Source organism: Rattus norvegicus, chromosome 9 (genome assembly GCF_036323735.1).
Source record: "Rattus norvegicus strain BN/NHsdMcwi chromosome 9, GRCr8, whole genome shotgun sequence".
In the NCBI taxonomy this organism is placed as follows: Eukaryota; Metazoa; Chordata; class Mammalia; order Rodentia; family Muridae; genus Rattus; species Rattus norvegicus.
Window position 1 is genome coordinate 117280080 of NC_086027.1, and position 23858 is coordinate 117303937.

Genomic DNA, 23858 nt, shown 5'->3' on the forward strand with positions numbered 1-23858 from the left:
CATTGTGTCTCTTCACAGCAATAAAACTGTGACTAGGGCAGTATGCAGTTATTAAGTATCAGTTTGATGTTAGTGGTGATGTTTTCTGTTATTTAAATTAAATAATAAAAATTCCCATTGTGTTTTATAACCTCAGTTACTGTGTCTCAAAAGAAAAAAAAGTGCTACTTAACCTTTCGCTAGAAAGGAATATCCGTGGTCAAGTGCAGACACAAAGTGAGGTCCTGAAATACAAAGAAATCTGAAGTGGCAGGAAGCTTGGACAAGACAGAGAATCTCCCTCTGTGAAAGAGGAGACACTTCAGAATGGAGAAAAGGAGGAAGTATGAGTGTGTCTTTGCAACAGTCCAAGTAATAACCCAGACTAAGGGAAAGCGAAGGTCAACTTCCCCAGGCAGCCAAAAGGACACTGAGTTAAATGATCGGAATCAACTAATACTGTCAAAGTCAGCTGGTAGAGAAGGGTCAAATTCAGTCAGGAAGACCTGAGGCTAATCATGTCTGAGAGAGAATCTAAGCAAAACCACATGCAAATTAAAGGGGGAAAAAGGCAAACTGTGGAATAGAAAGAAGATCCGATTTGTACTTCTTATTTCTTGTTTGTTTCAAGTGACTTGCTCTGTTGGGGAATGTTAAACTGCTTATAGATAAAAGGTGTACAAATTACAACTGCATGTTGTCTTAAATTAACAAAGACACCTTTATGAAATACAGAACAGCTAATAAAATCATTTGGATGCAAAATATGTCACACACAAGATATGGAAAACAGGTTTTATGTGAAGAGCGCCACCAATTCTGCGTGTTCACCCTAAGGATTTGACAATCCACAAGTAAATTTAGATGAATTCTCCGAAATAGACACTGTGTGCCTCAGGAGTTGCTAGAGCATAGAAAATACCACATTCAAATTAATGAACTTATGATTTGGGGAAAATGGTGATTTGTGAAATAAATATATAAAATACCTAGTGGCAACAAATGTTCCCAAGCCTGTATCACTTCTGTTCATAACAGCAAAAACTCTTCTGAGGAAGGAGAGACAGCATACAAACCCTCCACCAACTTCTCCTTAGTTTTATGTTGAGTAATCAAAATTTAATACTTGTTCTACTGTGGATCCTCTGCATATGTACTCTCGAAATGTTAATTTTAAGGAATATCATTTTGGAGTAAGCATACTCTATAAACATGTTAAATGAGCACAAATCATATGCCAGGCATAACTCTATTTTCTTGCGTTTTTACTATCAGTGGCTGGACATAGAATCTTGATGAAAGCTTGATTTAAAGAAAAAAAAAAACCAAACTTCTTTGGTTCTCCAACGTATCTGTTCACATGCATACTAAGGACTGATTACATATAGAGACTAAACTGGCCTCAAATTCTCAGAACAAATCAAAGAATTTGAAAGGACACAGTATCAGAGACTACATACCATGTGAAGACCTAACAAATAATAAAGACATTTACCTAACGTCTTTCAAAGGACTACTCATGTGATGTTAGAATTTCTCCATTCCTCTTATTTTTAATGTTGAGATTGTGACATAATTACATGGTTCCCCCTTTCCTTTCCTGGCTCCAAGCCTTCCCATCTATTTCTCTTTGTTGTCTTGAAAATGTACAGCCTCGTTTTTCATTAATTGTCATTGTGTACCTATAGGTACTTGGATATATATGCATATTTTCCTAAATATAACCTTATAGGCCTATATAATGTTACTTGCTTGTGTGTTTTCAGGGCTGACCATTTAGTGCTGGATAGTCAGTTGGCATGCTGTACCCAGGGGAAGATGATTTGTCCTGTTCTCAGCATTCCTTGTGAAAGAGCGTACCCCCAAACGGAGAGCCGCGTCTCTCGCTCCAATCGCAGGGTGGGGTGCCCCCAGGAATCACGAGTAGCCGGTCTTGATGTAACAGCAAGAGGTAGCTTTTATTAACGAGATCCCTATTAGCGGGATCCCAGGTCGATACGTATCCCACACAGGAGACAGAGGAATCGACCCCGAGCCTCCAAACTCGGGGGTTTATATAGGGGAGGTTAGGGGCATTCGCGCGGTTACACATGATTGGTCAATTCAAATGGTGCACAGTTACTTTTGGCGCAAAATTACATCAGCAAGGAGTACGTGCTCTCTAGCAGCTCAGCAGCGCGGGTAGGGTGGCTCATCTCACTCAGGGGGGTGACTCACTTCTGGGGTGTGAAGGAAGGGGAGGGGGTGGCTACGGATGGTCAGTGTCCTTGGGGCTGATAGCTGGTCCGGCAAGTCCTATCTCTGGCTCTCCCTCAGGTACGTCCAGCCCTGCACATCCGGACTCTGACAATGAGTAACCTTTTTAAAACTCTAGTTCTACACTTGGTTGTCTGGTGTATGGTAGAAGCCTCCTGGGCTTTGGGCCATCTCTCATAACATGGTTATTGCTATCTTTGTTCATGTTTAGGCTGTCATGCTGGTAAGACTTTATGGATTAGTGTCTGACCGTTCTAGGCACAGAGCCTATTATACTCAAGGTAGGATAGTTGGAGATGTCAGCCTGGATAACCATATGCTCCTTGGTTTTGACTTCTGGATGTCCAACAGCTATGGAGATAGAGTATAGTCTACAGAGATCCATTTCCTCCGCTGAGCAGATGTCTGCCCCTGCACCAGTTGTATAGTGGTACAAACAGTAACCTAGTCACAGAATCCAGAACCTTACAGCTGTGTCCTCGCACCTCGGTATTGCAAGAAACATCTATATGCAATTATTATACCACTCACCCATATTGTCTTTCTGCTCCTAATGTGAAAGCACAGATGACTTTCTGACCCCAGTGGATGAATATCTTTAAACTCCTTATTGCCAGATTAATCTTATTGTTTTTCTTGCTTGAAATGTCTTTGTATTTATTGTCACCTGTAGTGAGTAGTTTTTGCTACCCCACTTTAAACTCCAGGTGGACCAAGCTACCAGCCCTGCCCAGGTTCCACTGGATCCACGGATGAAAGACATATATATGTTAGCTTATTTTTGATATGCTTTAGCTCAACGGCTGGGCTCTTCTAAGCCTTCCTCAGCTGTCTATGCCCTTCTTTTCACTCCCAGCTCAGCATACTACATCTGCCCTCAACTTAAGTTGTTCAGTTACCTTCTCCTTGTTCAGCCTCCCAAATCTGCCCCCCACCTTAATTGTGTTTCTAATATCCTGCCTGCTACCCCATGCCCAGTCGGGGAAGCAGCTGATGGCTCCTCTTCCCAAGATCTCACATGACTGATGGTTCTTTCTCCTGACCCCCACCCCCAACCCCAAGCATGGTGAATACTTTCCCCCTCCCCTGTGTTTGCTAGACTGCCTGCAGGAGAGAACTGGAAGTCACACCTATTCCACCCAGCTCATTGGCCTTCTAGCATCTTTATTGATCGAACAAGAGCCAACTGGGGAACAGGACCTTCACTGTTTACAGGCAGATTCCCAATCAAAACATCAGAACCACTGCCTATAGTCACCCTTCCCAAACATCAAAATAAATGTAAAATATGATCCTACCAGCTGGTAAAATCTCTGCCACCTCTCTGTTCTATGTCCTGGCCCTGGAGAAACACACTGTTGTTGAGCACAGGCTTTTATTTAATAAAAGAATGATGGTGATAGCGATGATGATGGTGATGGTGGTGGTGGTGGTGGTGGTGGTGGTGGTGGTGGTGATGATGATGATGATGAAGAAGAAGAAGAATAATTTAGGATATCACTTGAAAGACAGTCCTCATTACACATTAGCTATCTAGATACAGGACAAGGCAATGGAAATTCAAGCTCAAAGAAATTGCCTTTATTTTATGTAAAAGCCCCTTCAGACAAGCTGATTTGAGTAACACCATGTGGCTCAAGGGACAACTGGCTTAAGGGGGGGGGAGTCATCATTTTTTTTTTCGGAGCTGGGGACCGAACCCAGGGCCTTGCGCTTCCTAGGTAAGCGCTCTACCACTGAGCTAAATCCCCAGCCCCTAAAAATTGTGTAGCCCAGGCTGGCCTCGAACTCGTGATCCTCCTGCCTCTGCCTCCTTCAGCAAATCCTACCGGTGTGCGCCACCACAACCGGCAGGAGTCGTCATTTTCTTCCAGAAAGTTTACCCACTGAGAATCCTGAATGTCGTTTGTATGTTTTGATTCACTACCAAGTATCCCAAGGCAAAAGCAATCCTGCTTGAAGCCTTAAAGAAGTAAAATGCCCAATCCATACCAGAAAGAAAAAGAAAAGTAAAACAACAACAACAACAACAACAACAACAACAACAACAAAAAGCCAAAAACAAAAGCATACCCCCCAGCCTCATCATTGATAGGGCACATATATATTTTAAAAAGATCTAATTTAAGGCCACTTGAATTGACTCCTGGGCGGCTCTCCCAGGACTTCCTAGAGAGTTCCCTGCCCCCTGCAGCTGCAGATTTCCATTCATTTCCCTGCCTCTCTCCGCTGTCTCTCCCCAGGCTCCATCCTGCCTCCCTACTACCTACCATCCCCTCACCCACTCCCCCTCCCTCCCTCTGCCTCCCATGACTGATTTATTCCCCCTTCTAAGTGAGACTCAAGCATCTCTGCTTAGGCATTCCTTCTTGTTTAACTTCTTTGCATCCGTGAGTTGTATCATGGGTATTCTGTACTTTTTTAGCTAGTATCCATTTGCAGTGAGTACATAGGATGCCTGTCCTTTTGGGTCCAAGTTACCTCACACAGGATGATATTTAGCTCCATCCATTTGCCTGAAAAATTCATGATGTTCTTGTTTTTAAGAGACGAGTAGTTGCTTTCCACCATTGTGGAAATATTGTCTGTATTCATTCTTTGGCTGAGGGACATCTGAGTTGCTTCCAGTTTCTGAGTATATGAACAAGGCTGCTATGAGCATAGTGGAGCAAATGTCCTATGGTATGGTGAGGCATTTTTGTCCAGGAACGGTATAGCTGGGTCTTCAGGTAGAACTATTTCCAATTTCCTGAGAAACAAGAAGATTGGTTTCCAGTGTGATTGTACAAGTTTGCACTTTGACCAGCAATGGAGGATTGTTCCCTTTCTCTACACACTTGTCAGCATGTGCTGTCACTTGACCTTTTGATCCTAGCCATTCTGATTGGCATAAGGTGGAATGTCAGAGCCATTTTGATTTGCAATTCCCTAGAGACTGAGGGTGCCCAAATGCCCTCATTGGGGATATGGAACCTAAAGAGGCCACCTTCAGTAGTCAGACAGGTCCCCCGGGGAGGAATGGGGACACGAACACACCTACAAAACTTATGAGCCCAAATTGCTCCTCTCTAAAATAAATGCATGGACAAAGGTGGAGCAGAGCCTGAAGGAATAGCTAACCAGTGACCTGATCCATCCCATGAGGGGCCGCCAAACCTTGACAGTATGCCCATGCCCATCTCGGGCCACACATGTGTACCAGAGACCGCCTTGTCAGTCCTCAGATGAAAAGTGTGAGCCTAACGCTGTAGAGACATGATGTCCCAGGGTGGGGAATACTCAGGGGGTCACCCTTTCATATGCAAAGGGGAGGGGTGGTGGGAGAAAAACCCTGAAATGAGGCACAGGAGGAGGGCAGGATTTGGGATGTAAATAAGTAAAATAATTATTAATATAAAAAGATCTAGCTTATCTTGGGAGAAAGCAATTAGTTCTGGTGTATGACAGTTTATACACAATGCATTGAGATCTTGCATAAGCACTTGGGTCATGCTGGAGGCACAAATGACAAAAGATGAATATTCCCACTATCATTTAGTCTGATGCCTCCCCGTGATTGAACTGTTTCTTATAGGATATGGATTCCACTTCCTGCACCATTAATTATGCTACTCTAGACATATTCATATTTCTTACCAGTTCTCTGGAGTACAACTAGCAGAGTGATTTTCAGCCATTGATAGCATATGCTACCAACATTTGATGCCTTAGTTCCACAAATCAGAATTCCATGTCTTCCAACGAGCTATCTTTCGCTTTACTTGTTCATATAAGGACCTACTTCTAGCTTACATAGACTTGAATTTTGCTTATAGGCTTAAACACAAACATAGGTGAGTGTTCCTATATACCTCATCAAATCATCTTGTTATAGTTCATGGCTCAAACATGCTAGGAGTGTTGTGGGTGGTTATTTGGTCTTCTAATGGCATCTCTTTGGCCGCCGTGAATTACAGATTTAATCCACTTGGCTTTATTCAATCCAGTTACGAATTGATTTTTCACCCCGGAAGTGGGAAAACCCGTTGCATGCCACTATTGATTCTTCCAGTTGTCTCCCTCGGTGGTTAACATATTATAGTGATCATCACTCCTGGCATAAAACTGTACAAATTAACATGACTCTAAGAGTCAAAAAGGGAGACTTACTACCAGCCGAAGAGATGAGAAACAGTGAGTGTTGAGTGTCCAATCCTAAGCGGGATATCGATGCTAACAATGTGTGCGCGGGAGGTCCCGGAGCATTAGATAATCGGAGTTGGAAGGATTTTGAGACTCTAAGGACGAGAGAAGCTTAATGGGGTACTGTCTTCTGCCTATGTCATTGGCATTGTAAACACTGAAGCCCAGAGTCTGTCAATGCCTGCACAGGAAGAGGGGTACAGCGGGAAAAGGAGAAGGTGAGGGGTAGGAAGGTAGCATTGCAGTACATTGTGTGTAAGCAAGAAATTCTCAAGGTGTAAAATATTTAGTGAAAAATAATAAAGCGAACCCAATAAGAGATGAAAAGTGTAAAGAGCAAGTATTTAAGAATACACAAGATTTTATTCTACTGTGCCTGGTGCTTTCCTGTGTGAGCTCCTCGAGCCAAGTGTTTCAGCTTTCCTGACCGCTTCTAGTGTGGCCATTCTAAAGTGCTTCTTTGTTTTTGTGCTTGCTTGTTTCGGTTCTGTTCATTTGTTTTGTTTTTGAGACAGGGTGTCATTTGAAGCCTAGGCTAAATTCAAATTTTTCTCATAGCCCAGACTGACTCCAAACTCATAATCCTCTAGCTTCAGCCTTCTAAGTGCTGAGGTTGTGCAAATGTGGGACTCTTAAGTTTATTGTAGAAATAAAACAACTAGGGAGGGTTTTAGAACTTACCCTGTTCAGTCAGCAGAACACATTTAGGGATCGTCTGTCCTGTGCATGCTGTTAGCATAATTTCAATATCGGTATTATTGAAATACACCACCAATTGATTATTCTTTCCCCGGATTAAAGACTGAATAATTTAAAGTTTTGGACAAGTTGGAATATAGTGATGAAATATGGTGATCAACATTCACAGATCCATCAGGGGAACATAGGTTTTCATTTCATCAGATTAATATACACAAAACGACAAAGTTTTGAGGACTTTACCTTGGGTGGAGACTTGTTAGCTTCTTAGTCAGGTGTAGAAGGACTTCACCTAAAATAAATATTTCCGTAGTGTCAGCACTGTGAAAGTCAATGGAAACCCAAGGTAATGGGCTTGGAGAGAAAAATCTGTACAAGGAATGGCTGACAAAGTTGCTGTATCTAGCACGCACAGAGAGAAGAATTCAAACCCAACAATAAGAAGGATAATACCCAATTATAAAGAGGTTGTAATATATGAACAGACATTTTGTTAAAGATACACAGATGGTAAATTAGCCCACAAATAAAAATGCAAGATCATTAGTCATCAGAGAAATGAGGATTAAAATCATGATGTGATGCCAAGAGAATATTTAAGATTTAAAACAATGAAGAATATGAATGCTGAGAAGGAGATGGAGGAACTGGAAATATCTCACACAGGATGTCGAAACATCTCCGTCTTTGTGAAGAATGAATCTTTCTTATTTCTGCTGAAAAAAACTTTTTTTTTTTTACCAGAACAGACTTCTTCTGGAGGATTTTATAATTTTGGGATTTGTAACGGTTTTTCCTTTTGGGTGGGGGATTTACCCTGGAGGATGTGACAAGATGAAGGTACCACCCGTGTGTCAGAATGTAGATTAGAATGAATGGGTTAATTTTAGTTACGATCTAGTCAGAGAAGAGCCTAGCTATGTGACCAAGGATTTTAGAAATATATTTTGAATCTGAATCTTATTTCCGAGAGCATGGGGTTGGGAGGAAGAACCAAACCAAACTTCTACAGATACTCTCTTAATCAGTGGCTTAAAACGTGTTGATGGTATCCCCTTACTTGAGACACTTCAGTGAATAAGGAACTTGGTGACATTACTAGATAGCACTTCTCATTAAAACAGATTGTTTGCAAATTAAATGGATTCAAGGAAGATTTGAACCAACATACGCAATGCACTAGAAGGATCAAAGAAGAGAGAGAAAATTAAACAAAGGAATGGACAAGCGGAATCCCCACAAGTTAGAATTGCTGATTAGACATCAAACTCCAAAGGAACTTCATGGTACCTTCCCGGAGAAAATCCATCCAAGCGCTGTAGGAGAATCAGAACAACTCTTTACCTGAGAGTCTTCCAGGACTTGTCACTCATTATTGTGGCAGAGGGGGTAGGAAGATGGGGGCACTGCACAGAACCTGACAGAGGTTGGTTACTGGCTATCCTAAGCTGTGTCACGTAGCTGAGGAGGATAGTGAGGGAGTCACGGACCAGGTAAGTGTGATGACACAGCGGGAAACAAAACCTGTATTCACTGATCTCTGACAGAACATGAGATAAGGCATCTTGATGTGGGCCAATGTAGCCTATGTATCCATCAAGTGTGTGGCCAGTGAGAGCTCTGATAGCCATGGCTTCATATATAAACTCACAGAAACTTGAAAACATCTACTTATTTCCATCCTGCACCTTCTATTCTACGCTTCATTTTAAGACTTTTCCACTCCGGTGTTCCCAACAGACAAACATGAGAACCTCTCCCAGATGAAAAGCCTCCTCATCTTTCTTTTCCCGCATCTCATGTCCTTAAGGCTGACTTCCTTATCGTTTATAAGTCAGAAAACCTTTTTAGAGGAGAAAAGAAAGTTAGTAAAGAAAACAGTCATAGCTTGGAAAAGAAATTACCCCCACCCATCCCCGTCTACAGTAGTCAAACAGCTTGCTGTGAGCTCCAGTACCACTGAGGAATACTAAAACGAGAGAGATGGGATGGAGACTAAATGGCCCCCAAAGTCCATCCACTTTTGCATTTTAATCTGGGATGTGTGTGAAGCTTAACTCCTGACCCTTCAATTTTTTAAAAATTAATTTGTCTATGAGTCCCGTGGTCTAGGGTCAAGCTACTAAAGAGAGGGTCACTGCTCATCAATGGGTTGATAACCACAAAGGTAAGAATCAAATGTTTCTGAATGAAATATAGACATTTGATAATACTGTATAATTTCTAAACATTAATTTTATATCTCACACGATTATCTATTCTTGATGATAAATTAAGCCATATTAAAAAAAACTGAATTGGAGCTATCAAACATTCTGTACAATAGAACACTATAAAAACGAGTGTTTCATGGGCTATTTAAAAATTTTGAATTATAATCCTTTCGGCTTTGGTGTTTTGCCTGCTTGTGTATCTATGTGAAGGTGTCATATCTCATGGGACAGGAGTTGCAGACAGTTCTGAACTGCTGTGTGGATGCTGGGAATTGAACCAGGGTCCTCTGAAAAACAATAGCCAGTGCTCTTAACTGCTGAGCCATCAGTCTAGCCCCTCAAATGGTTTCTTATTATTGAATTGCCCCACTGTCGTGGTTTGAACGAGGTATGTCCCCCAAAGGTTCCTGTGTTTGAACACTTGATCCCTAGCTGGTGGCAGTGTTTGGGGAGATTATGGGACATTTAGGAGGTTCATCCCTAGTAGAGGGAGGTGAACTGCCTGTTCTCATCCCCTGTTTCCAATGTGCAGATGAAATGTGATCTATCAGTCTCCTGGACTTGCCAGCTATTGCCATACAATGCATAGCACTGTGGATCTGAGCCTTCGGGAACATAAGTCAAACTAAATCTCTTCTTCCTTAAATTCTGTTTGGTCATCACAGCAACAAGTTTTTTTTAATGAGAGGAAAGAAAAGATGAAAGAGAAAACATCCTGCCAACATGATTTTTTAACTTACTGTCCTAATGACCAGCCACATTCGGTTTCTCTACAAGCCAAGGCCAGCTCAGACTTGAAGTCCTGCAAGAATTGTGTGTGCCCATGTTTTATGTTTGATTCATGTTCAAGAAGATTATCTCTGGAGCAGGTAGGCCTTCAAAACCTCCTCTTCTTACTGTTTCCTCTTCTTGTGTGTGTTTGTTTTTCTGTCCTTGTTTAGAGAACAAGCAAATGGACCTTTCTCCACAGCCTCATTTGAAAGAAGCCCTCCAAAGAGCACGTCTTTTAAAATACTTGGTATTTTCTCTTCAGTTGGAGGTTCAGTGATGTGATTCTGGGGTTCTGGTGGTTGATTTTAGTGGCCCCAGTCCTTGATGAACACACATGAGAGGTTAGAGGTTTCTTATTGCTATTCCCCTAATGTCCTAGTGCAGGCAGCTCACAGAAGTAGAAGGCATGGTTTTAGTTTTATGAACTGCTGCCGACATGTACAGTGTCAACTTGACCTTGTTTCTCTAAGGAGCTTCCAGGAACTGAACTTTGATTGTATCAGGGGCCAGAGTCAAAGCTGTTATATTGTGAAATCAAAATTCAAGAGCTGAGCATTGGAAAAAAATATTCACATATCAGTTCCCAAATCTCTTCCCATATGCCTACTAGTGTGTCTACACATCTTACAAAGCTTTGAAGTTTTACAAAGTTTTTCATCATGTTACTTTTCGGAGCCAACTCATTATCCTCACTTGGATGCTACCAACCATAAAGGAAATAAAAATTGAGCAGAGTCAGGAGGCTTCATCTTCACCCAATGCCTTCAGATAACAGCAAAGAGAATAAATCTGTGCTTCTGGTGGCAGCCTTGGTTGTACTAGATTCCTGAGAATTTAATTATAACAGGCCAAGGAGGGAACAAGGAAGGAGCCGTAACCTTTAAAAGTATAATGTATTTTTATTGTGATAATATCTGTTAGAATATTTTTACCGTTTTAAATTTAGATTTTTCCCTACATTTTTCTTTGATTCTTTGAGGTTACAGTATAATTATCTCATTTCCCCCTTACCTCCCTCCAAATCCTGCCATGTATCCCTCCTTACTCTCTTTCAAATGCATGCCTTTCATTATAAAAATGAAACATAAAACCAAAATAATTACATATATTTATGGTGTACCAAAGCTGTTTCAATACATGTATATATTACATAGTATTAAAATAAGAGCAAATACATCAGTCCCCTCAAACACTTAATGTTGTCCTTAAGAAAGATGAAAGGTCCTCTGTTCTTCAGCCATAATACATAATTAAATCAGTTCATTTGAAGCAACATGGAACTGGAGATCGTTACGTTCGTGAAGATAAGAAACAGAGAACCGAATCACACAGAATCTTTTTATGGAAATAATTTTCTTTGTTTGTCACAAGGTTAATTAAATGAAAATTGTTAAATTTCCAGTAAACAAAACACATTTTTTTTTTAGCGTTTACCATACACAGATTACCACCCTACCCCTGGTGTTAAAAGTTGGGCATGTATTACAGGAGAGGTGTGAAATGTGGCCTCAGATACCCATAGCCCCAGGGCAAGGTTCAACCCCACCACTTCCTGATGGTATCGAATGCAGGATGCGGTTTTAACTCAGTCATCAGTTTTACAATAGAATAAATAAAATTCTGTCTGTGCAAGACTAGGCGTGTAGTAGACACTGCAAAATCCTCTCAGCGTTTTCTTCACTGTACTGCAATTTACTGTTTGCCTGCAGAACCCCGATCCCCAGTCTATACCCATAACCATAGAACTCAGCTAGATGTGCACACGTGCACTCAGGTGGGGAAAACAAATTGTTTGTGTGCCTAAGAAGCAGTTCGACTCCAGTTGATTGGAGATGCAGCGCACACTTGCTATGTTGCCCTGATGAGGAGGATCTAATGTAAGTGCAGGTGAGTCTTTTTTTTTTTTCCGGAGCTGGGGACCGAACCCAGGGCCTTGCGCTTGCTAGGTAAGCACTCTACCACTGAGCTAAATCCCCAACCCCTTTTCTTTTCTTTTCTTTTTTTTTTTTGTGCAGGTGAGTCTTAAAGTGTCACGACCACCACTGTTGCAGACATCAGCAGCAGGAACAAGGTTCTGTACTAGCACAGCATTGAAAGATGCATTTACCAATATTATTTTCCTTCAAATTTCATCACATATATTATACATTATACCTCATACCTCATATATCACATAATGTCTCTATATAATTAATGATTAGTATATATTTTATATTATAAATTAAATAAAATTAAATAATAAACTATGTTAAATAAATAAAATAATTTACAAATTAAATGAAATATATAGTATAGATACAAATATACAAATTATATGTGATTATTTATATAAATATAAATAAATATAAATTATGTATAATTTGTGTGTGTGTTCCTGTCGGTGTGGTGTGCCTGTCTATCAGAGGTCAGTGTTGAGTGGCTCCATTAATTGTATTCTTCCTTATATTTTGTGACAGTGTCCCTCACTTGAACTTGGAGATCATTCAACTCACTCGTTTGGCTAGGATATCTATAAAATAAGCTTCAGGAATACGACTGGCTCCACCCCACAACCCCCCAAAAGCTGAAGTTACAAATGCTAGCTAGCACCATTCTCCTGCTAACACGGTTGACGGGAATCCAAAATCATCTCCTCACGTTTACAAGAGGATGGTAGAGAGATAACGTTGCTCACTGAAGCCATCTCTCAGCCCCCAGATTTAATAATTTCTCCTTTAGCAAGGAGAAATCATAGAGACTGAAGACATACCTTGTTCTTTTCCATGGAATTCCCCTGGTATCAAATAGAATAAAAAATACGTTATGATTAGTGCTTTTTTTAATGAATAATAGAAACAGAATTGCCCAAATAATCCTCAAGAAATCCACTTCAGTCTTTCTAGTGCCCGAGACCTGAGTATATCTTGCTTTATTTTTTTTAATGTCTTGATATGTTAGCATAGATATTAATATTAAAACACGGCTGGGTGTGCTGCATCTGAGAATTTAAGATAGATCTTCTTCAGATTTAGATCTAAAGAACCTGATTCTTAAGAGAGTGTAGTTTATTTGGAGAATTCTGTCCCTATTCTCCCCATCTTTTCATGCGAACATTAGGAAGTGACTTCTTTCCTCTGAGCTATACCCACTTTCACTGATAAAAGATGCTTTCCTTACCAGGCTTGCACAGCAATGTAAACAGCACGATGTAACCATTGGCAGTCTAATCGTGGGCTTATATTCTGGTCATTTGCAACATTACGAATTATCCTTAATCTGGATTATCTCTACTGAGGGCCATGTCTAAAATATTTTTCCTCTGACTGAATATGAATAAATCCACCTAACACAGCAAAGTTAAGATTCATTAAGTTAAGAAAGATTAAACCTAGTATGAAAACAGCTTGCCATTAATAATAATGTGGGAGCTCCTTCAGCTGTCTGCGTATATTTCATGGAACAAATCAAAGGTCAAATCCTGATGCTGTTATTTGGTTTTACCTAATGAATTCTGTCAAGAACATTTATGTCTCTGGAGAAATTAGAATACTACAGAATTAGAAGATCAATGGATTAAATGTCTTCCTAAATTAAAAAAGTTTAAAGCAGAATTGTTAAGTATTATGGTTCCTTGACATAAAAATATAAATATTTACTCCTTCAAATGTTCACAACAGTAGCTTTTTTTGTTTGTTTTTTTGTTTGTTTGTTTGTTTTTTCTAATTACAAGGACTTCAGGTTTTTTCTCTTACTTTCATCTATGTTATGCTTGTAGTCTTAAGTGGTAAAGATTCTATATTTTAAAGTCACTTTCCAAAGATACCTCGATTTTTTTCTTATCTGAAATTATTGTGTCCAGTGAGTTAAATTGATTCTAATAATTTTTTTTACTGAGGTTCAAAATGTTCAGTGATTCCACGCAAGTGACTTATTTTGGTAATTTAATGGCAATTGGGGAAGACTTCATATGTCATATTTAAGATTTTCAATGTTATCTTGAAGATGAGAAATTTACACAAAGTTTGTTTCATCAGAGTGAAGTTAAATAGCTTCTTGTTTTAAGAAGCTGATAATATTTGGTGACAAATTAGACCTGGCGGTAAAACTGAAGGAAGGGCTCAGCCGTCTTCTTATTTCGGACTTCTGAGTGCTCAGGTGGAAGGCAAGTATGACTGAGTAGTAATGGAATGAGCCTTCTCTCCCATGTGTACACTCGTGGCGGATCTGTGTTTGCAGAGGGGGAGACTCTGCCAGCCTGTGTAGAAGATAGCTTGGTTATTCTGTGCTGCTAAAACCGAAGTGTCTTTTCATTTCATTCATATACAGGTACGGAAATGTGGATTTGAAGTTCAGGCTTGGTAGATCTTACATCCCTAAAACTCCCCCATTCTTTGACTTTTTGACTGTTTTCCTAGGACCCCTCCCACGTCTCCGGTCATGGGCTCTGCGTCTTTCCATGGTTGTGATAGTGACTCCCAAGGTCCTGACTATGACTTTTCCCCTCCTGAGGTCTCCTCAGGATGGGCTCAATATGGGAGTGCCGGTAAGGAAAAAGGAAAATCAGGACAGGGTGAGATCATCGAAGTCCCTGACTGAGGAAAATGCACTTCAGTTTGTAGGTTTGGGATGGAAATTCTCTACACAGTTCAGTCTAGTCCTAATTCATTATCGTCCTGCCTCAGTTTACTTGGATTTGGATTATATGCCGCCATACCGAACAACATAAAACTGTTGAAATATTAAATTGATAAAAAATTTGAAAACCCATTATTACTGTTCTAAAATGAAGCATAGAAATCAAGGAAATAGAAATTCTAAAAGTTCCCTTTCCTGGGAAAAACCAAAGCAGTTCTCTCGGAACAAAGCTGCAGGTAAATCCATCAATGGGAATGATGGGATACCTAGACAAACAATAGTGTGCAGCAGAAGTTCATCTGCCATTCCAGTGTTAACCTCCCTATAAATATCTTTACTATCTTCATAAAAATATCAAATAAAACCTAAAGCCAAAGCACTCACTGAAAAGCACGTGAGCCTACAAAAGAATTAAGTTTCACTGGACGATCTATGCGTTAAAAGGAAAATCTGGACAGAATATCTCCCTCCGGTTCTTGGCAAGTTTTGGATTTGTTTTGTTGTTGCTGCTGCTGTTGCTATTTGCTGTGAGAAGGTGTCTCATTTTCTCTTAAGCTTTTAATTATTTTTAGAATTTTACGGACAAGCACACCGTATTTGCGTCATTTCCACCCCTCCTCCAACCCCTCCTGAGTTGCCCCAGTCCTCTCAAATACTTGACCGTTAATTCTATGATTATTATTTTTACAGAACCTACTGAGTCCAGTTACAGTTGCTTTCCTGTGTTTGCTTAGGGCTGTGCACGTAAGATTAGGAAACCTACCAAGGGCTGGCTTGTCCTTGAAGAAAACCAACTCTCTCTCGGTCAGCGGCTATTGACCAGCCTGTGGGCTCACTTAAGTTTCCCCATATTCGATTTGGCCCTGTCTCCTGGTGTGATCCCGTCTAGGCAACCATCTTGTTGAGCGTTAGACGAGTTCAGCATCTCTCTCCTGTCTGGAAGACACTGTCCTGTAGCACCTATTCTGGTCCGTTGGCTCTTACACTCTTCCCTCCTTTCACAAGGTTGCCTTAGCCTTAGACATAGGGGTTGTGTGTAAACATCCCAACTGGGTATTATCCTACCACGATTACTTTTTCTTTTCCTTGCTTTGGATCTCTGCAGTAACCCCCATCTGTGACAAACAAAAGTCTTTTTTTATTGGATTTTTCTTTAATTTACATTTCAAATTTTATTCCCTTTCCCCATTTCCCGGACTTCTGATGAGGGCTGAGTCGTACTTATGTATGAACGCTAGGATAAGCATTTAGAATATAGTTGAAGGGCATAGTAATTTAGGGAAATGTCAGTAGTAGGTTCTCCTCTAGGGCCTATGACTTGTCCAGCCATGATTCCTAGCTGCATTTATAGTGCCAGGTATGGTTATCTCTATTGAATGGGGTAACTCCCTAATTCCAATTGGACAGCTGTTGGGTGTACCTCCCCAAGATAAATGTTCCATTATTGCTCCACTGGAGATACCTTGTAGGATAGTCATCTTCATGGTTTGAAGACTTTATAGCTCTGTAGATCTGTTATTAGCATGTTTCCTTTGGCAGTTTGTAGAGCACCTTCTGATAATCTGATAACCCTCCCCTCCAGGGAGGAATTTTCCAAGTCATTTTCATCAGCTTGATTTCACATCCTAAGACCAAAGTGTGTGATATGTTAAGCATCAGAGTCTTACCTGTGAGTTCCGTGATGCAGCCAAGGGGAATGTCAATGGCTTACTGTGTTTTGGGAATCCTGTGGATTCTTTGATCAATCTCTAAGGGAGGTGTCTCTTGCTTGGCACAGAGCTTTCCTTTTTAGATAGTCTATGGGTCATGAAGATGGGGGGGTGAACACTACCACCACATACTCCTAACTCCACTTAACATATATATGCCTATATGTAAATGAATCATATATACAGTATATGTATATATTATGTGTACTTTAAATAAACTTAAGAACAAGTAAAAGGATGTTTTCTTATAAGCTTTTCAAACATCCTTAGTGCCTTTTATCTCTCCTTCTTTGATGCTCATCTATACTACCCCACTCCCCTGTTGTGTAAGCTCCCCTTTCTTCCCTTCCTACTTCAGAATATCAGTGTCCTAACATGTCCTCTCTCTAGTTTCTTCTCCCTCTTCCCTATGACCTTCTTCTTGATTTATGCCATTACTCTGATTAGATTCTCATTTCCAGAGCATGCTAAGGGAATGCGTTTAAATCTGCTGCCAGGTTAATACTGTATCACATGGACTTCTATCAAATCTCATTAAGATACAGTCTGACATCATAAAACATTCTTAAAGCTGTTATGATCAGTTGAGATTGCAAATATATTGACTATCTGTTGGGAAACAACTGCTAGGCCAGCGGTTGATTATCTAAATAAGAACAGAATTTCATAAATAAAACCAAGCTAACCTGAACATTTTAATATGTGATAGGCATGTGTTTTAGGCATGTAATAGGCATGGTCAGCATTGGTAATATGTGATACAGCCCAATAATTTTGGGGAAAGGTTTACCTGAAGCCACTCTTATTTTTTTTTCAATTTTCAAATTTGGGTAAAATTTCTAATTTTTTTCCATCTTGCTTAACTTGGGTATTTCTTATTTACATATTGATTGTTATTCCCTTTCCCAGTTTCCAGGCCAACATCCCCCTAACCCCATCTATATGGGTGTTCCCCTCCCCATCCTTCCCCTATTACCACCCTCCCCCCAACAATCCCGTTCACTGGGGGTTCAGTCTTGGCAGGATCAAGGTCTTCCCCTTCCACTGGTGCTCTTACTAGGCTATTCATTGCTACCTATGAGGTTGGAGCCCAGGGTCAGTCCATGTATAGTCTTTGGGTAGTGGCTTAGTCCCTGGAAGCTCTAGTTGGTTGGTATTGTTATTCATATGGGGTCTCAAGGCCCTTCAAGCTCTTTCAGTCCTTTCTCTGATTCCTTTAATGGGGGTCCCCGTTCTCAGTTAAGTGGTTTGCTGCTGGCATTCACCTATGTAATTGCCATATTCTGGCTGTGTCTCTCAGAAGAGATCTACATCTGGTTCCTGTCAGCCTGCACTTCTTTGCTTCATCCATCTTATCTAGTTTGGTGGCTGTATATTTATGGGTGTTCCTTCAGCCTCTATTCTACACTTTGCCTCCCTATTCCTTCCAAAGGGTATTCTTGTTCCCCTCTTAAAGAAGGAGGGAAGCATCTGCATTTTGGTCATCCTTCTTGAGTTTCATGTGTTCTGTGCATCTAGGGTAATTCAAGCATTTGGGCTAATAGCCACTTATCAATGAGTGAATACCATGTGTGTTTTTCTGTGATTGAGTTACCTCACTCAGGATGATATTTTACAGTTCCAACCATTTGCCTAGGAATTTCATAAAGTCATTGTTTTTGATAGCTGAGTAATATTCCATTGTGTAGATGTACCACATTTTCTGTATCCATTCCTCTGTTGAAGGGCATCTGGGTTCTTCCCAGCTTCTGGCTATTATAAATAAGGCTGCTATGAACATAGTGGAGCACGTGTCTTTTTTATATGTTGGAGCATCTTTTGGGTATATGCCCAAGAGAGGTATAGCTGGATCCTCAGGTGGTTCAATGTCCAATTTTCTGAGGAACCTCCAGACTGATATCCAGAATGGTTGTACCAGTCTGCAATCCCACCAACAATGGAGGAGTGTTCCTCTTTCTTGAAGTAAGTCTTAGTCAAGAAAGAAGAAACAGAGCATTCCAGAAAGAAAACTTGACATAGTTATATTCTACAACAAAAACCATGTTGCATATGTGATGGCAAGACCACATCACATAAATGGTACAATAGAGTTCTGTTCGTGAAAGAAAATGTACAAACCATGAAGGCAAAGAACAGATAAAAAGGAAGAAGCCAGAACGTGACAAGTTTGCATCATGATGAGGTTTTTATACTTTATATAGTTAACTGTGACTACAGTTAGATGACCAAAATCGCAGTTTTAACATACATTTTAAAGTGATACCACTCTTTTTTTTTAAGAAAAGGCAAACCTACATTAAAGGAAATAGATTAGGAAAGATATTATAGAAACCTAGATGGGAGGTTATGGAAGCCCAATTGGTCTATATACTAGAAATGGAGATCAAGATGGATTCAAGAACTATTACAGAGCAATAGTGATAAAAACTGCATGGTATTGGTACAGAGACAGACAGATAGACCAATGGAACAGAATTGAAGACCCAGAAATGAACCCACACACCTATGGGCACTTGATTTTTGACAAAGGAGCCAAAACCATCCAATGGAAAAAAGATAGCATTTTCAGCAAATGGTGCTGGTTCAACTGGAGGTCAACATGTAGAAGAATGCAGATCGATCCATGCTTATCACCCTGTACAAAGCTTAAGTCCAAGTGGATCAAGGACCTCCACATCAAACCAGACACACTCAAACTAATAGAAGAAAAACTAGGGAAGCATCTGGAACACATGGGCACTGGAAAAAATTTCCTGAACAAAACACCAATGGCTTATGCTCTAAGATCAAGAATCGACAAATGGGATCTCATAAAAATGCAAAGCTTCTGTAAGGCAAAGGACACTGTGGTTAGGACAAAATGGCAACCAACAGATTGGGAAAAGATCTTTACCAATCCTACAACAGATAGAGGCCTTATATCCAAAATATACAAAGAACTCAAGAAGTTAGACCGCAGGGAGACAAATAACCCTATTAAAAAAAGGGGTTCAGAGCTAAACAAAGAATTCACAGCTGAGGAATGCCGAATGGCTGAGAAACACCTAAAGAAATGTTCAACATCTTTAGTCATAAGGGAAATGCAAATCAAAACAACCCTGAGATTTCACCTCACACCAGTGAGAATGGCTAAGATCAAAAACTCAGGTGACAGCAGATGCTGGCGAGGATGTGGAGAAAGAGGAACACTCCTCCATTGTTGGTGGGATTGCAGACTGGTACAACCATTCTGGATATCAGTCTGGAGGTTCCTCAGAAAATTGGACATTGAACTACCTGAGGACCCAGCTATACCTCTCTTGGGCATATACCCAAAAGATGCCCCAACATATAAAAGAGACACGTGCTCCACTATGTTCATAGCAGCCTTATTTATAATAGCCAGAAGCTGGAAAGAACCCAGATGCCCTTCAACAGAGGAATGGATACAGAAAATGTGGTACATCTACACAATGGAATATTACTCAGCTATCAAAAACAATGACTTTGTGAAATTCGTAGGCAAATGGTTGGAACTGTAAAATATCATCCTGAGTGAGGTAACTCAATCACAGAAAAACACACATGGTATTCACTCATTGATAAGTGGCTATTAGCCCAAATGCTTGAATTACCCTAGATGCCTAGAACACATGAAACTCAAGACAGATGATCAAAATGTGAATGCTTCACTCCTTCTTTAAAAGAGGAACAAGAATACCCTTGGCAAAGAATAGAGAGGCAAAGATTAAAACAGAGACTGAAGGAACACCCATTCAGAGCCTGCCCCACATGTGGCCCATACATATACAGCCACCCAATTAGACAAGATGGATGAAGCAAAGAAGTGCAGGCAGACCGGAGCCGGATGTAGATCGCTCCTGAGAGACACAGCCAGAATACAGCAAATACAGAGGCGAATGCCACCATTAAACCACTGAACTGAGAACGGGAGCCCCGTTGAAGGAATCAGAGAAAGGACTGGAAGAGCTTGAAGGGGCTCGAGACCCCATATGTACAACAATGCCAAGCAACCAGAGCTTCCAGGGACTAAGCCACTACCTAAAGACTATACATGGACTGACCCTGGACTCTGACCCCATAGGTAGCAATGAATATCCTAGTAAGAGCACCAGTGGAAGTGGAAGCCCTGGGTCCTGCTAAGACTGAACCCCCAGTGAACTAGACTATGGGGGGAGGGCGGCAATGGGGGGAGGGTTGGGAGGGGAACACCTATAAGGAAGGGGAGGGGGCGTAGGGGGATGTTGGCCCGGAAACCGGGAAAGGGAATAACACTCGAAATGTAAATAAATACTCAAGTTAATAAAAAAATGCGAAAAAAATGGTGGAGGAGGCCGACAGTGATTGTGGATGGAGGCTGACTTCTGAGTATGAAGTATAGTGCACTGTGCAGGTCTCTTGGAAGTCCTGCTGACTTGGTGGATGGTACTGTCATGGGTGAATACAAGACTTTAATTTTCACTACTATCTTGAACAAAAGACTTCACAAATTCTGGGCAAGTGGCTTACCTCTGTGCTACACCCACTGCCTGGAAGAGAAATACACTTGAATAAAGGGGAAGAGTAGGTGATTTATTAAGCCTGAGATATCTGGGAAATTCAGGTGGATTTTTCTAGCAGGTTTCAGGATTCACAAATTTTATACCCAGCAGAGATGTAAAGACTGGAAGAAGATACACAAGAATTGTGGGCTAAAATAGACACACATCTTTCGTGGTTACTTTTCGAATAGGTCATTGGGTTTTTCTTTCGCTGTGTGGTTATTTACTTGTATTTTTTTTTACCTTCATCACCATGCCATGGCCACCATTTTTCTTTAGATAGAAAATAAGACACACTTCAGCAGGAAACCTGTCTGCCTGTGGTTTCAAATGTCCTGCTCTTACCATCATGCTTGCTGACTTAGCCAACACTAAGTGAGCTTCTCCAGGAGTGGGATATATGTTTCTGGGCATTTACATGGTTAGGGCATTCTCATGCAACCTGCTAACATGTCAAGTTGTCATCTTGTGGCTCTGCCAGTCAGAAGTCTGATGCCAGGTTAAGTAGGCTAAAATCGAGATCCTAGCTCTCTCTACCTTGGAGGCTGCTGAGGAAATCGGTTCCTCTACTGGTTTTTATGTTGCAGAAATGTGCATTCCTTATGACTGTCCTCCTCCAAATATAGGGTTCACAGAGTGCAGAATCCCACCCCTCCTTCCTGCTTTTCGTTTCCCTAACCCCCATCTGATAAAGACCGTGATCATTTTAAAGACTCAAAAATTAAGGCTGATAATCTTTCTGTCTCAAGATTTTTGACTTATTCTCATCTACACAGTCCCTTTTCCCACAGAAGGCAACACTGACTGGGGACATCTTTTCATGCATTATTCAGTTAACAGACTATAGTAGAAAGGAGCACAGCTGATTTAGCTCTGGCTTGTGTATGGCATGTATTCTGCTTATATAAATAATTATTCATATGGTAGATACTAAGTAACGTTTCAAAAGTCAAACGAAAACAAGCACATGGACAACAACAAACACAAATGCTGTCAGCTTTCCTTATAAAATATTACTTGTTTCAAAGTAACTGCAGGGATGGGTGATACAAATTATGTATTAAATACATATGTAACATGTATATAATGCGAATTCAATAGTCAGTCAATGGACTATTTATCTTTTTTTTTAAATCCAATGTTGAATTCTTCTTCTTTTGGACTATCTGATCTTATTTTGATGAATTGTCTATTTCTAATCCCACGTATGTCTGAAAGGCTGGTATATCCATGTACATAGACATAGAGGTCTCAAATGTATTCTCCCTCCTGGTGCAGCCAAGCAGTCAAGGAGCCAGTGCCTCTTTGAAGTCTGGCTGTTCAGACACTTGAGCCAAGGATGACAAGTCTTGCTCCAGCAGTGGGAGAGAACTAAACACTGATGTTCTCTCTTTGTTTCTCTAGTTTTCCTGATTCCTCCCTGTGAACATTGTGTCAATCCTTGCTTGCTACCAACACTGGGTTTGACCCTCTCTAGTACTGGAAGTTTTTGCTATCTTTCTGATAAACAGTTTTCCCTGATCTTAGTCATATTTGATTTCTATTACACTCAGAAGAGCCTCACAATAGTGGTATTGTATAGATATTATTATTCTCCTTTTAGAATTTGATTCTCTGAAATCAAATACTCTACCACTGAGTTATAGAGAATTTAGTGTATGAAAAATATATTTACAGTAAAGACATAAAAGATTTGGTTTCTGGAAAGTTATTTTTCCCCACTAATTTTATCTATGTTAGGGATTAACAATTATAAATATTTTCTGAAATAGGAGGCATCAGTTTTTTTTTAATATCTATGGATTCAATGTGTTCATAAGCCAGTAAAAGCCCTCTAGTTGCCCTTTCTGAAATATGAAGACTGTTTTTAGAGGCCTTTTTGGGAAGCCAGATAGCAAGGCCAGGCATCAATATACTGTCATTCTTGAATTGGCTGGCGATATCTGTTAGAACGCCCAGAGTTTACCTCTACTTAGTAGTTTAGTTTCTCTCTCTCTCTCTCTCTCTCTCTCTCTCTCTCTCTCTCTCTCTCTCTCTCTCTCTCCCCCTAATGGAAAATCACTTAGCAAAATTGTGGAGATTATTTATCCGAGTCACATTTTTATGGAAACCGCTTTTCACTTCCATGCATTTTTAGAAGTGTTTTCTTTAAAAGGATATTCTATTAATATTTATAATTAGATAGCACACAAAAACAGATGCTAAGTCTTATAACTTTCTGGGTACAATTACATAAAGAAGATTATATACTTTTCATCATAACGTCCTCCCCGGGAGCTGAAGAACAAAGTACTTTCTCTGTGAACATGCCATTTCTTTTGGGGGTGGAAGTAAATGGGGAGGATAGCGATTAGCCACAATTAACCAGTTTAGCATGCTAATGTTGATCCTGAGTGTCATACTTAATGTCTAGTGTAGTACTGAGAAGCACACTGCATGGTGTGAGTTCCTAATTGAATGACTTGCTGGTCTTTTTTTTTTTATTTATTTATTTATTTTTTTTAATTTCAGCTAACCTGCCTATTACCCTGGTCCTTCCGTGATGTTGGTGGGTCCTTCCATCTTCCTTCAGAGCTTAGTGGTATGGAGTTCAATATCCACGAACATGAATATTGCTGAAGTCAAAGAACAGAAGCAATAGGACTCATTTTTTTCTTTCCTTTCATTAAAATAGTGAATGAATGAAAAGCACATTATTTAATCTAATCCACATAACCCGTCCAAGAGCTGTTGATGTAAAGATGATGAAATTGAATCTCCAAGGAAGAACGGTTTTGAGTGTTGATGCCAGGTTTGAAGCCTTCTGTGATGTGTGAGTCCAAGTGTCTCTTCCTAAGTGATTACTTCTTCAAGGGATCCTACTCTAGGCTCCGAGGATGGAGAGGAGACCTTTC